This window comes from Amblyomma mixtum, chromosome 10 (assembly GCF_055824585.1).
Source record: "Amblyomma mixtum isolate Tamu chromosome 10, ASM5582458v1, whole genome shotgun sequence".
NCBI lineage: Eukaryota > Metazoa > Arthropoda > Arachnida > Ixodida > Ixodidae > Amblyomma > Amblyomma mixtum.
Genome location: NC_143021.1, coordinates 186,653,314 through 186,667,483, shown reverse-complemented (window position 1 = coordinate 186,667,483; position 14,170 = coordinate 186,653,314).

The following is a 14,170-nucleotide window of genomic DNA, read 5'->3' as shown; positions in this document are numbered from 1 at the left end:
GAACAACTCCAGAAAACGAGACGGGCACGCTGGCGCCAACTGACCTCAGCTGCGCTTCCTTCAGATGTCAGGGACTTCGGCTGGCTGCGAGGCTGGCGAGTCCTGCCCACAAGAGACCGCCTTGCAGCGTGGGTCGTGGCGCCCTCCGCCTCATGCCCGCAGTGCGGTCTGCTTGATACTTTGCAGCACGCAATGTTTGAGTGTGTAGTTCCGCGCGCCTTTTGGATATTAGTGTCACGCATGTTTTGAACCCGCCTGGAAGCGCGCACTAGTTCACCCGAAGTGTTTAAAAATATGCTCTTGTGTGTCGGCATGTTCGCTTTGTGGCGGCAGCGTGGAGTGGCTTCCTTAAATGGGCGTCCGCAAAGAACAATGTTTCCAATGTTGCAGCGCCTCCGCATGCGCCTCTTTGAACAAGCATGCGTGGACGCGCTGTCAATGAGCGAGGCTGAGTTGTTGCGCAAATGGTCGACATACTTCGTCCTGCGCGGCGGTCGAGTGTCGGCTTTCTTACTGCCTTACTGACGTGCTCGGTGCAGCGGCACTGCGCATGTGCTTGTATGATCAGACCTTTGCGTTCAGCCGTTTTGTTTTGTATTTTTGTTGCCATCGAAAAAATAAACTTCTCTTTCCACGCCGCCGCCGAGTGATTCAGTTCTTTTGCGGGCGCAAGTTAGCCGAAATAAAGAGCTTCGTTTCCAAGACTGATTGGTGTCTTCCTGACCGCTGGACTGCCGTCACTACAACGTGACAATATGACCAGATTGCTTTCAACAGGTGGTATTAAGGAGCTCTCGTGTTCGCTTTGATGGTAATTTAGGCATCTTCTGTTTGGCTGATACAGCATCTTCCACGGGATAGCTTACTTCTGTGCAGCACATTTTTGGGGCACTAGTAAATAACAGAATTTTTGCTTTTTTTCGCATTCTGCAGGTGGCGACCTTTCACGGTTGACGCTCTTGCAGAGACGTTGGAAATTTGCTACGATCAGGGACTACTACTCGGACACCGGCTCTAACAGTTATTTATTTTTAAGTTGTGAGACACGTGTGAGACAAGTCTCAAAAATTGAAAAGAGCAGGAACTAGGGTCGGTGTGCGAGTGGTATTCCCTGTTCAAAGCAAGTTGCAATATCACTGTAAGAGCGTCATCTATGAAGGGTCGCCACCTGCAGAATGCGAAAAGAACCAATAATTCTCTCAAGTACTAGTGCCCCAAAAATGTGGCGCAAAGAAGTGAGCTATCCAATGGAACGTGCTTTGTCAGTCAAACAGTAGAAGCCTAAATAACTGTCTTATTGAACAAGAGACCTCCTTAAAACCACCTGTCCAAAGCAACGTGGTCATACATTGGCTATAGTGCTAAAACTGCATTTCTGCCCTCAGCCGAACAACCACAGCGTACAAGCATAAGGACCAGCGCATGCGGGAAATGGTTGAAGTGTTTGAGATTCATCGGGAGCAAGACGAGTGCATCAGCAAACCTTCTGTTGCGCTCACCCGAAAAGAACTACTCTACATCAGCAGCCTAGTTGGCAGAGTAGTGGTTTCTTCTACATTTTTAAACATTTTTTGCTTTTATTCACCAATGTGTTGGCTCTTTGCAGTCAATCTTTGATGCAGGGCCACAAGTTTCCCAGCAGGCAAACTGTTACAAAAAAAAACAATGTTGGTTGTGGTCATTTTTCACCTTTTTATTGCGTGACAACAATAAAAATCATCAGTTGTGAGTCAGCGCCGTGTCTGTCTACTTCTTTCACACTGTCGTAGTCGTGTTGTGTCTTTACCTGACGAACATGTACCGACTACCTCAAGAAAGTAACCTCTTACATTGTGAAGCCATTTTGCCGACTGCATTCCAGAGCAGGAGTGTGCTCAGTGAAGTGAAAGGTCCAAAAAAAAGTTGAAAGGAAACTCACATCACTGTGTCCGATATTCACAAAAGAAAACATATAGTTTATTGGCTTAAATTTCTTTCTCCAAATCAAAACCATGTGAGGCCTCACTGAATGAGATGCCTCATGGTTTCTATATTGGGCATTTCAAGTTCACAGAGAACAGTATTTCCAAATGTAGTCTAGAGACGTTGCTTGAAAAATGGAAGCATGAAATCACTAGTGCAGTGCAAGCTTTTTCCATCTCGCATATAAGCTGGAAATCGGTAATTTTCTAGTTTTAGCTGCGTCAACAACATATGAAGACGCTTTAGAGTGCCAGAGTATATTAGAATGGAGACCATATTTATAAAAAGAGGTAGTGCTGCAACTCTTTTTTCTCTTTTCTAATAGCTCACTGAGCCTGTTACGCTATGCCACACGGTCTAGTTTTTTATTTCAATATACGAGCATTATTTTTTTACTTGTAATTGAAAACAAACGCAGCAGTAAGTATAATAATACTTGTAAAAATGTATGTTTCGAAAGAAGTTAGCGCAAAAAACGGACAAGAAACAGAAAGAAAGGACACGTAAGACATTCCTGAACTTCTTTCGAAAAATGCAATCCCAACTGGCCCGGCAACTTGCTTTACTGAACTGTAAAAATGCTTTTTCTTGCATTTAAAGGGTCGTTTTTATTAGTTATCAGTGGCCACATGGACTCTACCAGCATCAGCACCTGTGAGACCGCTGCTTTTTTCTGGAAGATCGTCGCTTGCGATCACTAGATACTAGATAAGAAATAATAAGTGCTTTAATTTCATCTGTGTTTTCCAATAATTGTTCGACTAGTTGAAACTTTCTTTATTCACAGTTCTTTGTTCACTTGCGAGCCCTGGTTTTTGTTTCTCGTTGTAATTTCCCATCTTGACTCACCAGTTAGTGTCGAATACTACTCAAGAATGTAGTGCAAGAATGTTAACGTGCAAAGTGCTCTTTCATGAAAGAAAATTATGCTTGGCCCCCTGCCTTCTAGCCATGCAACTGGAAGTCCCTGGGTGCATATTCGTGCGCAAGCATTGCTGTTTATTATACTGCTGGGGAGTGTGTTTTCTCTTGTCAGCTGATTGTGGCGCCACTGGTGTTTGTTCTGATTTGATTGGTCATATGTTCAAGGTGGTGGAAATCATATCGTATTATGTAATCACGGAATTTTTTCTATTTCTTTCTAAATAATTTGGAAAAGTGGCTGTTCATGGTTTTCTAACAATGTGTAATGTTTTTGTACGTAAAATGAACATGCTTGTAATAATTTTGTACTGCAGTCAGCTACAGCACAGGTACTTATCCTTGGAATCAGCTGAAATTGTGAGCGACAAGAAATACTTTTGTTGGCTCAGACTAAAGTAAAAACAAATCTTTTTGAGGTGGTAGTCACATCACATTCCTTAGTCCCCTCGCTCTGGTACAGAAAGCTGCTTTTCAAAATACCAAGTAGAACATAATAAATGATTTTTAGCGCAACGGGGACACAACACAAGAAAGACGACAACACGGGCGCTTACTCCAACTGTTTAATCAAGCCTCAGCATACGAAAAATATAAAGCCCTCCCAGCGCATGCGCACGCGTACAAGGCACCCAGACACAACACCATGCATCAATCTTATCACAGTAGGCGCGACAGAAATTTTTGCTCAGCTTGATGTAGAAAAACGGAAGTGTCACTAACACAGCTCAGACCCGCATTTTTTATATGAAAGGCTTCCAGAATTTCACGAGCCGTCTGATGTATGCCTCTGCCCAAAATCCTCACCTCGCAGAACCGTGGTTTGCAATTGTTGCAAGCCCTGTAGTGCTCAACAAGTCGCTGGCCTTCATTATTTTCAATATCTTTTGCGTATTTTCAATATCTTTTTAAATACTTAAAAGTATTTAAAAAGATCAAAACACAGGAAACCTCAACTGCGTGTCGACCAAACGATGACGCCACAACAGATCGCCGAATTACATCCTAGATATTGTAACAAGGTATATCGTGTGCACATTCATTGGCTGAGCTGGTGACTGTGAGTGGTTGGGTCATTATTTGTCGGTAATGACCAGAAGCCAGCTCTAAAGTTTCGTCGTTTAGCAAACAGATCAAATATTGACAGCCGTGCGTGTATTCGCATCACACACGCATTGTTGCTCACTACCCGATATTGCCATGAAGTGGAAATTTTTTAAATTAATTACAACTGCCACAGCTTGAATAAACAGCGCGAACGAAGACGAGCACAAAAGACAAGGAAATGGACGACACAGCGCTGACTAACAACTGAGGGTTTATTGCTGATCACACAAGTATAAATACATAGATGTCGGCAGAGAGGGAAAGGTTTACAAGGTGCAAAAAACAAAACAAAACATAAATGTAACATCAGCAACAGAAGCGCGCTAGAAATCAGCGGAGATTATCAGCCCCCAGGAGTGACAGCTCTTTTTGCAGTAGTGTTAGCGAAGGAGTGCTTATACATGCATTTCCCTGCTTGAATATGTTGTAGGCCTCGATAATTTCCCTCGCAGTTTTTTCCCGATTTTTGGCAATGACCTTGGTTTCATGATATAGCGGTACGCACTGTTTTTTTCTCTGTCTTTGCCCATTCACAATCCCGGCAATGAATGCCGAGGTGACCGGAAACTACTTTTGAGACTTTATAGCTGTGTCCGCTGAGCCTTTTATTGATACATCGTCCCGTCTGTCCAACGTACTGCCCTCCACAGGGCAGAGGGATGTTATAAACAATCCCCTTATCACAAGGGACGAAGCGTGGCTGGTGCTTAGTTGTGCACTTCGCCACTTTTCCTTTGATCTCATTAACAGATCGGCACAAACCAGCCAGACGATCAGGCGCAGAAAACACAACATCGACACCTGCTTTTTTTCCCACTTTTTTCAGGGAGTGTGAAATTCCATGTAGATATGGAATCACAGCGACACGTTTGCGGTTGTTGTCCGATTCCTGGCCGTCTCGTGTAGCTGGTTCTGACTTGCTCTTCTTTAGGGCCGACACAGACGGGACGATGTATCAATAAAAGGCTCAGCGAGCACAGCTATAAAGCCTCAGAGCAGGCTGGCGGCCGTTCAGCGACGACTGCTAACCTGCCGTTTTTACGCATCGCAGGCCTCCCTGGCAAGAAAAAGCTGTGAAAATCAGCCCAAGACGGCGGCGGATAAACGGGCTCTCTGACTGCACGCACGCGCACCACCCTTTGCATCTCAGCACGTGCCATAATCAACAAAAGCAGGATATCAGCACACTCGGGGGCGCTTTCGACGCCTATAAAACTGACCGGACACCGACGGACGACACTTCAGAGCAGGCTGGTGGCCGTTCAGCGACGACTGCTAACCTGCCGTTTTTACGCATCGCAGGTGGGCTATTGAAATATTTTCTTCTTCATGAGGTATCTATTTTTGTAGCTGCCAGTCTGCTCTGAACGTGGTTGGAAGTTTGCGCCATTTGTTCCCTATTTGCCTGTTTGTGTCTGTATTCGGGCCGGATTCCAAGATTTTCTACACTATGGAAGTGTTGAAGGATTTTGCTACATCCATGTCAGAAAAGGCACCAAATACCATTAAGGAACTAGCCAAGTTATTCATTGAAATGACAGCGAAGTTTCTTGAAGCCATAGCCGAACTCCGAACGAACGTAAGCACCATTAGGAAATCCGTTGAATTTAACAGTGACAGCTTCGATGAATTCAAGAATGAAATCCGGAACTTCCGCGAGGAGCTCACTGAGGTGAAGCAACAGATTCAAGATACGGAAAGAGATTGTCAGAGGATGAGGAAAGACATGGGGGACTTGAAAAAGGAACTTGTCGAGTTGAAGCAATATGGTAGGCGCAACAATGTTGAACTAAAGGGCGTACCAGAGACAGAGAATGAGAATGTAGGTGACACAGTGCAGAAAGTGGCCAAGTGCCTAAAAGTCGAGCTCTCTGCCTGTGATATAGATGTCGCACATCGTGTTCCAACTAAAGGATCTGGACTGTCAAACATCATTGTGAAGTTTACCTCAAGGAATGTGCGGGACAAGTTCTTTCAGGCTGCAAAGAAAAACCGGTTGAAAACATCGATGCTCGGTTTTGAGGAAAGTGACCCAGTTTTTGTGAACGACCACCTCTGTCCTGAAAACAAAATTTTGCTAGGCAAGGCCGTCCAACTGAAGCGGGAAAAAGGTTGGAAATTTGCCTGGGTCTCCAATGGAAGAATCCTGGTGCGGAAGGCAGATAATTCCAAAGTCATACATCTTGCATGCGAAGATGATCTGGCGAAAATTGTCTAGTGACGCATTCATAGGCACAGCCACCTCAGGGCAGAAATATGGCCTTCACGAAGACAAAGAACGATACCTTGCACATATTTCACAGCAACATACGTAGCATAAGAAAAAACTTGAACTTGCTCCTTGCCTGTCTTTCCCAGCACCAAAAACCTTATGATGTCATCGCAATATCCGAAACGTGGCTCAGAAAAGGTGAAAATGTTCTCATTCCTGATTACGTAACACATTCACATCCACGTCATTCACTTTCGCGTGGTGGTGGCGTAGCGCTTTTTGTTCACAACAGTCGCACCTACTCAGCATTGCCAAACGTTTCTTGCAGCACACCTTATATCGAAGCATTATTTATCAGACTAGAAAATTCTGTTATCGTGGGTGTCGTGTACAGGCCCCCCAATTCAGCTGTAGCCTTATTTCTTCAAAAACTTGAATCAGTACTTTTCACCCTCATGTCAGAACACAAATACCCGGTTATAATTAGCGGAGACAATAACATAGATACCCATAACGTACACCATAATGACTATGCGCATCTGCTGAATTCCTTTAATTTTCGGAATTTGATTACCATCCCCACTAGAATAACCAGCACATCTGCAACGGTCATTGATCATATCTTAACAAATATAACTTCGAATATAAGTGCAGGGGTATGCAACCAACCTATTTCTGATCATCTACCTACCTATATAACGGTTCAAAACGTCATTAAACCGAAATCAATACCCACCAAGGTAACTACGAGAATCGATTACACTTTGCTCAGATCCAAAATTCAGTCTATTGACACTAGTACCATATACCATGAAGACGTTGAAACTCAATTCTCCATTCTTATTCACACTCTCACGTGCGCTACAACGAACAGCAGTACGAAGTTATCTGCTCGCTCGTATAAGCAGCCCATTTCGCCCTGGATGACAAAACAAATTTTAGCAGTGCTACAACAGAAGGATTTCTGGTATCACAAATGGAAACAGCATAAGGATAACAACTATTACTTGGGCCAGTACAAAAAAATGCGCAATACATCTGTTGCAGCTATGCGCACACGGAAAAAGGAATATTACACACGCCTCATTGAACATAGCGCTGGTAACTCCAAAAAACTGTGGGGAATTCTGAACAGTGTTGTTGGTAAACCGCGCCAACAGACGCTTCCGGCAGTTATTGATCAGAACGTTGTTCGACCACTTTAATTCATATTTTACTACAGTAGGGATTTCTTCAGCCACCTCTGCGAATAACACAGATGTAAACTCTTCGTTACCCAGTCCACTGCCAAATACCTTTTTTCTAGACGACATTGAACTTAGCGAAATACATTCGACATTGGCAACTATGGCTAGCAATAAAGCCGCTGGACTGGATGGAATAACTGTACGTATGTTGAAAGACAACATTGATATTGATATTCTCGGTCCTATATTATGCCACGTTCTAAATCATTCACTGCAAACCGCCAAGTACCAAACGCCGCTAAAAACCGCCAGAGTAGTTCCAATATGCAAGGATGGAGACAGCTCAAACCCTTCTAGTTATCGACCTATATCAGTGCTCAGTGCTGTTAATATCCTTTTCGAAAAAATTCTTGCAAATCGAATCAATAGATTCCTAGAAAAATACCATATAATTTGCCCACAGCAACACGGCTTTCGGCAGCATCATTCAACATCAACTGCAGTCCAGTTATTAGCCGAAAAAATAAGCGGTGCTTTAAATAACAACGAACTTGTGGCTGTGGTCTTTCTTCACTTAAGAAAGGCTTTCGATACCGTTGACCATTCCATCCTTTTGCACAAGCTAAAACACTACGGCTTTAGAGAACGGATTTTCGAGCTGTTTTCAAGTTACTTCGATCAACGTCATCAGGTAGTCGTAATGAATAATGTATCATCGACACCACAACGTATAGACACGGGCGTACCCCAAGGGTCTGTTTTGGGACCCCTGCTTTTTTCCTTATATGTTTCCGATCTTCCACGTGCACTACATTTCGGAGATATGCTGATGTACGCCGATGACACCGCTATAATTATTACAGGAAACAGCATCGAGGAAATTGAGTCCAAAACGAACTTAGATTTAGCAAGCATCTCTTACTGGTTTTCAGCTAACAAGCTGTCTGTTAATGTCGACAAAACAAAATATACTGTATTTCACTCCCGTAGTAAACAAGTAGATATTAACTGTATGAACATTTCCATTAACAACTCTGTACTGCAACATACACCTTCTTTTAAATATCTTGGCGTAATATTTGATAGGCACCTGCACTGGCAAGATCACATATCTGCAGTGGGGGCGAAACTGGCATCCGGGTGCTATCAACTGCTACAGGCACGTGACTTCTTTGACACAAATATTTTACGCATTTTATATTTCTCCTTTATCCACAGTCACCTTTCTTACTGCCTAGATTCTTGGGGATGGACCTACAACAGTTATATCGAGCCAATCCGAAGATTACAGAAACGATCATTAAGAGTCATAACTCATTCTAAACCGGATCATCCCAGCAAATCATTATTCGAAGACTTACAGATACTACCTTTCGATTCACTACGCCTTCTGAAAACAGCTACTACCGTAAACAGCATCGTAAGATACAACCATTCTTTCCATATATCCCTATTTCACACCTCATCACGTCCCACCAGGAATGTAACGCTTGGAAACTTTAATCTGCCACCCACTCACAACGTATATGGAGAACAACAGCTCGCTTTTATTAGTGCAAAAATACGGAATACCCTTCCCCACGAAGTAAAATACGCTCAAAATTTCACTCCTACAGCAAAAAAATTATTTCGGCACATACATACTAAGAACTAACGCTTACTCAACCTGCTGCGCATATTAGTTTTTATTATTATTTCTTTTTTGTACATAGACGATGTTTTTCATATTATAGAGTTGTTCCGTGTAATGTTTTTTTGCTTTTTTTTCATTTCTGCACTTGTATTATTACACATGTATCTACCCCGCTGTTACAAGTTCTACCTGCATTGTACTGGAGTGTCTGTATGATTGTATTTCATTTTTTGGACCCATGACTAGCCTACGGCTACGGGTCCAGACAGTGTTGGACACATCTTTGTGTACTTTTAAATGTAAATAAAGAATTTGAATTTGAATTTGAATTTGAAATGTAGTTTCCGGTCACCTCGGCATTCGTTGCCGGGATTGTGAATGGGCAAAGACAGAAAAAACAGTGCGTACCGCTATATCATGAAACCAAGGTCATTGCCAAAAATCGGGAAAAAACTGCGAGGGAAATTATCGAGGCCTACAACATATTCAAGCAGGGAAATGCATGTATAAGCACTCCTTCGCTAACACTACTGGAAAAAGAGCTGTCACTCCTGGGGGCTGATAATCTCCGCTGATTTCTAGCGCGCTTCTGTTGCTGATGTCACAGTTATGTTTTGTTTTATTTTTTTGCACCTTGTAAACCTTTCCCTCTCTGCCGACATCTATGTATTTATACTTGTGTGATCAGCAATAAACCCTCAGTTGTTAGTCAGCGCTGTGTCGTCCGTTTCCTTGTCTTTTGTGCTCGTCTTCGTTCGCGCTGTTTATTCAAGATGCTTAACCAACTAGCCCGCCAAAACGTGTTAACGCTGCAACAGACCTCCGCCCCGCTGTGAAACTTGGCACAAAGGCCCAGAAAACTGTGAGTAACGTACTGTAAAAGTTTCAGTATAATCAAGCGAGGTAGAAAAAACGGCATAGTTGCTTTGAAATGTATTTTAACACATAATTTTACGGGAAACCAACCAAAAATCCTTGCTTTGTTCATCTTATCTGAGAAATTTTTACAACCGAGTTGTTATTAATGGGATTCAGCAAAGCGGAAAGTTGGGCAAGTTGGATAACGTTCATGATGTAAAAAATAGCGCACAGGGAACACACGGGACGGAAAGTAAACGACGCAGACAAGCGCTAACTCGCAACTGAGGTTTATTGCTGACGCGCGCAATATAAGGTAGTCACTTTAAAAAACATAAAACAAAAACAACCACAAACAGTCCCTCCTGGAAAGACCAAGTCAGAGGAAAAAATTGAAATTGAAGCATCAGGCGCCACTCATCGCTGTGGAAGATCAGTTAAAAAAACCGTTATCAAAAAAGGAATTCAAAGCAACGCTGAGGCTAAAAAATCGATTTCACAGTCTGCCAAGTTAACAAAGGGCTCACTGATACACGGATTCCGACATTTCCTAATATGGTATGCCTCCATTATCTCGCGTACACGCTGATCTCGATGTCTGAAAAGTATGTCTGAAATCCCAAGACGTTGGAAGGGAGCGGCAAAAAGTCGGCGTGGTGCCCTACGTGCATAGAATGGCACATGGGTTAAAGAAGGTAGGGAGCCGCTACGGCATCCAGGTGGTTTTTTCCGGGCCAAGCAAGCTGAGCAGTTTATGCTCTCAGATACGGAACAGGCAAGAAGGTGTTGGAGATAAACGAAAAAAGCGCGGATGCACCGTTAGGCACCGCGCCCCGTTTGTTCCCTGCAGCTTGGGTGTAGTGTACAAACTACCGTTGTCCTGCGGAGCCGTCTATGTAGGACAAACGGGGCGATGCCTCAACGTTAGGCTTGGTGAACACCGTAACTCCCTAAAAGATCATTATGGCAATCTTCCTGAGCATTGCCGGGAATGTAGCAAAAAAGAAGAGCAGAAGGGGAAAACTTGTAAACCGATTTTTTCTAGTACCGTCATACTTTTCAGACATCGAGATCAGCGTGTACGCGAGATAATGGAGGCATACCATATTAGGAAATGTCGGAATCCGTGTATCAGTGAGCCCTCTGTTAACTTGGCAGACTGTGAAATCGATTTTTTAGCCTCAGCGTTGCTTTGAATTCCTTTTTTGATAACGGTTTTTTTAACTGATCTTCCACAGCGATGAGTGGCGCCTGATGCTTCAATTTCAATTTTTTCCTCTGACTTGGTCTTTCCAGGAGGGACTGTTTGTGGTTGTTTTTGTTTTATGTTTTTTTAAAGTGACTACCTTATATTGCGCGCGTCAGCAATAAACCTCAGTTGCGAGTTAGCGCTTGTCTGCGTCGTTTACTTTCCGTCCCGTGTGTTCCCTGTGCGCTATTTTTTACATCATGAACGTTATTAATGGGAGTCTACTGTAGTTACTGCATTGCTGTGCGAAGGAAGCATCCTAAATTGCCCCGTTCAAGTCGTGGTACACGTGTGTCAGTGCTCTGCAAAGCATACTGTAGCTGTCTGCAGTTCAGAAACGATAGAGTCCTTCAACAGCCATATGTTGAGGTGAAACACTTGCTCTAAATTTTCCTCCTCATCCTGCTCATTTGTTCCAGGTTTGGCAGCCGTGCGAAAATTCATTGCTTTGCACACTCATTGTAAAGTTCGCCGTTTCCATGGCCTTAGTTCCGGTGATTTCTGTGGGGAACACTACATGCACAGCATCGCAAACATTAACCGCAAGTTATTACCCGCTCCCTGCATGAAGAACCAATTTACATTAGGTTTTCTAAGGCGTTTTATGAACGGCGTCATTGCCAGTCACTATTTCAGCCATTCAGTGCGCATACGGTTTTTTTCGGAATAATGTCTACGACATTATTGCTGCATCAACTCAAGCATCATCCCTGCCTATGAACAGACGTTCGATTTGCTGGTTTTAAGGTTTCACGTGGTACTTTGAAAAATAGTTTCTTGTGCCGCAGACAGGAAAGTCCAAAGAATGGGATGTGCTCATGAAGTCAAAATGTTGAAAAACTACCTGAAATTGCCCTTTTAAAAAGTGAACACCCCAAATTTTAGTTGAGCTTTCTGTCTTTGGAGTGACGTGCAGCTCATTAGAATGCATAGACATTCACGTGGATTGCTCCAACAAGTGGGAAATAATTTATAATTGAATTTCTTTCTTTCGTGCTATTTCGGTTTAGGTTTCAACAGCCGAACAACGGCTGTGGCATACATGACTAGTTCAGGTGACGTGAGGCATAAAAAACTACTGCGCACAAAAAACTGCTTTTATTATTTTAATTCACATCAAATTTTACGCATGTCTCTTCAAGAGTTAGAATGGCAAATAAATGAGCCACCAGAGACTACATCGCTTGCTTTGCAAGCCTCACATGACCTGAAACCATCCTGTACGTCAAAGCTGCTGTTTGCGTTTTGAGACCTAAACCGAAAAACACACAAAAAATTTAATCATAAGTTGTTCAGCAGCGGTAGGTGAATTCCACGTTGTGACTCGCATCGCACCAAAAAAAACGCATTACACCAAACAAAAAAAGGCATACAAACATTTTGCGTGTCTACCCTTAAAGGGATACTGAACCAAACTTTTGGAGCTGCTCTTTTACATATAAAGAAGAGCTGGACTGCTAAAATAGATAAATATGCGACAAGCATTTTAGCAAAAAAAGGAGGATAGCACTTTTTTGCGATTTGCACCTGGCGGCCGTCTGTGGTAGCTGCGACTAGATGTCGTAACACCCGCGCCCACACTGTTCCCGCAGGAGCACGATTGCCATCGCTACTCGCGGGTTTTCCAGTTTTGCGTCGGCTACTCGTCGTCTGTGTGTCATCTGCTCACGGCCTAGACAGATATGGCAAGATGTTAATCGATGCTGCCTACATACCATAACCGTATGCACGCTTACGTAGGCTAAATGCAGCTGTTTTTTTCCAGGCCTAAACGCCATTTCTAACATTCTCACTTTTCAAACAAGCCACAACGGTGTTTAGATTAGTAGCGCCATCTGGTGGTTAGGAGGGGAAGCATTGTTGTCAACAAACCGAAGCCCCACTTAAACCTAAATTGGGCAGAATCGTCATTCTAAATAAAGAAAATAAAGCAAATTTATTACTCGTACGTTTTCTGGGCGACAAGAGACGAAACGAAAGACCGGTGGCCCATTTATGGCCATCGAACGCGCTGAAGAAGGCACTAAGGCAGTAGAAGAAGGCAGCACAGCCATACGGCTACAAAGGAAAGGTATACAACTATCTCAGAAACTTCGTAGTTATAGAAAAATTCGTCCTGGTCCCGGGTTAACTACGAAGTTTCTGAGGAAGCCGTATAGCTCTCCTTTGTAGCCGTATGGCTGCATCGGGTGGATGTCAATGAGTAATTACTCCCTTATTACAAATCTACTCCACCATGGGGGATTCCCCTAAACATTTGACTAACACAGTTCCCACTTCGAGTCATTGATCAATTCGCTCTCGCCTTACCATAAGCTTGCCGTCCCGGCTAGCTCAATGCGCAGAGCGACTGCTACGTTGAAGCGGTGGTCCCAAGGTTCGAACCCCGGACCAGAACAAATTTTTCTTTAACTACGAAGTTTCTGAGAAAGCTGTATAGCTTTCCTTTGTAGCCGTATGGCTGCGCTCGGGTAGATGTCAGTAATTACTCCCTTGTTACAAATCTACTCTACCTTGGGGGATTCCCCTAAACATTTGACCAATGCCAATTTTAACGCAGGTAATCAACTTGTTCACTCGCTTAAAACAAAAAAATGCTCCGATTAAGCTTCTAGAAATAAATGCTATTAAGTGGTTGGTTGGTTGGTTGGTTGGTTGGTTGGTTGGTTGGTTGCTTGGTTGGTTGCTTGGTTGGTTGCTTGGTTGCTTGGTTGCTTGGTTGGTTGGTTGGTTGGTTGGTTGGTTGGTTGGTTGGTTGGTTGGTTGGTTGGTTGGTTGGTTGGTTGGTTGGTTGGTTGGTTGGTTGGTTGGTTGGTTGGTTGGTTGGTTGGTTGGTTGGTTGGTTGGTTGGTTGGTTGGTTGGTTGGTTGGTTGGTTGGTTGGTTGGTTGGTTGGTTGGTTGGTTGGTTGGTTGGTTGGTTGGTTGGTTGGTTGGTTGGTTGGTTGGTTGGTTGGTTGGTTGGTTGGTTGGTTGGTTGGTTGGTTGGTTGGTTGGTTGGTTGGTTGGTTGGTTGGTTGGTTGGTTGGTTGGTTGGTTGGTT